Source organism: Solanum verrucosum, unplaced genomic scaffold, assembly GCF_900185275.1.
Source record: "Solanum verrucosum unplaced genomic scaffold, falcon-dt-bn FXZP01000007.1, whole genome shotgun sequence".
Classification (NCBI taxonomy): Eukaryota; Viridiplantae; Streptophyta; class Magnoliopsida; order Solanales; family Solanaceae; genus Solanum; species Solanum verrucosum.
In genome coordinates, this window is record NW_026020177.1 from 1,878,014 (window position 1) to 1,881,661 (window position 3,648).

The 3,648-nt window shown below is 40.9% G+C and overlaps 1 protein-coding gene and 1 long non-coding RNA gene across 3 annotated transcripts in view; one reads left to right on the forward strand and one right to left on the reverse strand.

The window, feature by feature from the left end:
- The window catches only part of LOC125829086 (uncharacterized), a 2,508-nt gene extending 1,794 nt beyond the window's left edge, over positions 1–714 (reverse strand). Inside the window, exon 1 of the long non-coding RNA XR_007443075.1 lies at positions 444–714. This is a non-coding gene — a long non-coding RNA (uncharacterized LOC125829086). The remainder of the gene's footprint in view (positions 1–443) is intronic.
- The window catches only part of LOC125829084 (uncharacterized), a 1,125,066-nt gene that overhangs the window by 912,377 nt on the left and 209,041 nt on the right, over positions 1–3,648 (forward strand). The window lies entirely within an intron of this gene.

Here is a 3,648-nt window from a genome sequence, read left to right on the forward strand (position 1 = left end):
CAGTCGCCCGGACCTTGTCACTGCGACCTCCTTTGTGAGGAGGCACCTCTTCTCCCGAAGTTACGGGGCTATTTTGCCGAGTTCCTTAGAGAGAGTTGTCTCGCGCCCCTAGGTATTCTCTACCTACCCACCTGTGTTGGTTTCGGGTACAGGTACCCTCTTGCTTAACATCGCTCGATCTTTTCCTAGGAGTATGGCATGGGTTACTTCAGCGTTGTAGCGCCTGGTATTCGAACATTGGCTCGAGGCAATTTCTTTACCCCTTCTTACCCTGAAAAAGCAGGGACAACTTACGTTCTTGAACCGATAACCATCTTTCAGCTAACCTAGCCTCTTCCGTCCCTCGGGACTAACAAGGGGTACTATGGGAATATTCACCTGTTGCCCATCGACTATGACATTCGACCTGATCTTAGGTCCTAACTCACCCTCCGTGGACGAACCTTGTGGAGGAACCCTTAGGTTTTCGGGGTATTGGATTCTCACCAATGTTTGCGTTACTCAAGCCGACATTCTCGCTTCCGCTTCGTCCACCACCGCTCGCGCGGAGGCTTCTCTCTAAGGCGGAACGCTCTCCTACCAATGTATTTTTACATCCCATAGCTTCGGTAGACCGCTTAGCCCTGTTCATCTTTGGCGCAAGAGCGCTCGATCAATGAGCTATTACGCACTCTTTCAAGGGTGGCTGCTTCTAGGCAAACCTCCTGGCTGTCTCTGAACTCTCTCGAGCTGAACCCATGACAGCCCAATACCCAAAAACCATCAATTCAGTAATCTTGGTTTTAAAAACTCTCTCTCGAGCAAGCTAAAAACATGAAGGTAAAATTGCATTTGCAACTACAATCCTTTAATTTTAACCACAATTCCTGATTGAAATCACTTCTAAACAACATTTAAACTAACAATTAACAATACCCATAAGCTAAATCTGCCCATAATCACATAATCATACCCTAAGAAGATAGAAATCGTTACCAAATTGTGTTTCCATCAACTGGATTAGATTAATTCTGTCTTTACAAAAGTCCAAATTGAAGAATCTCAAAGACCCACTTCCAATTTCTCAAAAATGGGAAACTTCAATTCTTAAAAGCTAAGGAAAAATTGTCTTATTACTCTCAGTTCAAAACTCAAAAATTATTCTAATAAATGTTCAGAATAAATTTGATACTAAACATAATGTTTGAAAATGTATTTATAGTCGCCAAAAATATACTGTGAAGGATCATTCGGCGCAGTAAGTCGGGATCACCTTTGGGCGCAGCAAAGAGGCCCTTTGGTTAGTTCCATCACATTTTTGCTTTGGTCTTCAGCATCCTCAAGTTCTATAATTTTGGTGATCTAAGACTACATCGTAGAACCACTCGGCGACACGCTAACTGCTCCCTCTCTCACCAACTTGATTTTCTCCTTCAGGGCTTGGCACACTGAAATTTAGGCGGTCAAATGGCCACTCGGTGACTCGTCAAAAGGACTTGGCGATCACCAGACCCTCATTTCTTCTCTCTTTTAGCTCAATTTGTTCCTTTTTGAAAATTAATGTCCATACTTTGTTCCTCAATCCAAATACCTGGAAAGCAAGGGTTTTACATCAGTTATTGGCACAAAGCAAGCATTTGAGGACACAAAATCTATCCAAATAAAACCCTAAATGAGTCCAAATCGTGGACTGATCAATACTGTAGGATAGAATCATTTTATAATGACATAAGGTTTCTACTAATAAAGCCAAATCAGTATCGGGAGGTGATGTTCATATCTTTCTTCTCAATTCTTGCTCCGTTAACCATCCACAGAAGAGTAATGTTTGAACTGAGGGGTGCCAACCCTCCCTTGAGTGCATTTGGCCCTGCTTCATCCGGATCTTATAGTATTAGTTCTGTCATCCTTGGTACCCAATATTTGATTTATTTTACCTGTGTGGCATGGTACTATCTTTCTATGAATTTCAACCTCTTACATGGGCATGCAAACTGTGCATTTTCTCTTCTTAGGTAGGGCCTTTGCATAAGCCTGGTAGAATTCCCTCACCCATGCATGGACATAAGGAGGCCGGGTTCTCGTGGAACTCTCGAACCCATGAAATCTTATGTTCACCCAGATGTCGGGGTCGTTGCTCATCACCCCATCTATGGAGAATCACATGTCCTCATGAATAATATGTTATCCAGCTACTTTGAGCCTTTTGAGGGCTCTCGGAGGTATAATGGGGAGAACTTTGGAGGCACTCACATTGGAGACTGGGTTTGGCACAAATTTAGATTTAATGTCCGTCGTTTTCTTGGCTACCACCTTCTTTGGTTGTTCACCCACACATATATAAGAGGGCAAAGTGGTTTATTGTTGTGGAGCCTTAGACGGATCACTGATGATGATCCCCTTATTCCTCTTTGATGGGGTGGAGGAGGATGGTCTCTCTCGGAGTTAAAGGACAAAACTCTCTTTCTTTTTTATCTACCCATTTCTTGTAAGGCACACATTGTAAAACACAGATCGGGTTAAGGTTAGTTGAAACAAACTCAGAAAATAAAAGAAAATCAAAACAAGTTCTAAGGCATGCCTACTGGAAGGAAATTCGCCAAATAGGATAGGTGAGCTCACGTGAGCTCGCGGAAGTTGATAGACCACAATTTAATTTTACTCAGGCATGAAGGGCGGAGTCATATCCAACTCAACAATCCACCGAGTTAGTTTGAGCGGATTAAGACAAGTTCGCTGAAAGTGACAGTGCCCAACTATAAAGGAAAAGTCAAAATGGCAATGTTTATTCCAATGTGGCGATTACCAAGTTGGTTTCGACGAGCTAAGACAAGCTCTCTGAATGAGATATCTCAGGTCACAAGTTCAAACTCAAAAGGTGATTTGGGACTTATTCAATGATTCACCTAATCACCTTGGCGAGCTAAGACAAGCTCACCGAATAGGTAATTTCATCCGATATCTATTTTTCATAAATTTCAACACTAACATGCAACATTACCCATTACCCAATCAGTTTACAATATACCCACATGCTATTCTACCTATGGGTACTCATACTTCCCCTAAATTTCACAAAGTATTTCATAAATTAACATTTTCCTTTAAGAAAGTCATCACTCTAGCTATCATTGGGTAAATACAAGTCTTTAGGGCAACACTGGGCGAATCAAATTTCACCCATCTCATTACCAATCAAGACCCAATAGTTACAACAACTCAATTTCAACATTTAATCTTCACCTTCAAGTTTCAAAGTTTTAGGCACTGTTTCATCTATCATAAGCCATGTGTATAGTTCAATAATAAGCATTTCGAACCACCTAAGCAAATTAAACATCACAATAACAATATAACATAAGACCCACAATGTATACATCAAGTTTCAACAAAAAATATTAATGGAAGTCTTGAAAACCAACCTCAGAGAAACTCACAAAGCAAAAATCAAGGGAGAATGGTCCTGGTATCGAGAATCACATACCACAATATTCTCCACACAAGTAAATCCACGCAATCAAGGACACAGAAACAAAGAAATACATGTGTGAGAAGTTTAACCAGTGAAAGATCTCAAAAATATGAAAGGTTCTTTTCAAACATGAAAAGCCTCTATGCATTTTTATTTCAAGGACACTCGACACAATGTGACCAATGTTTCCAAATGCA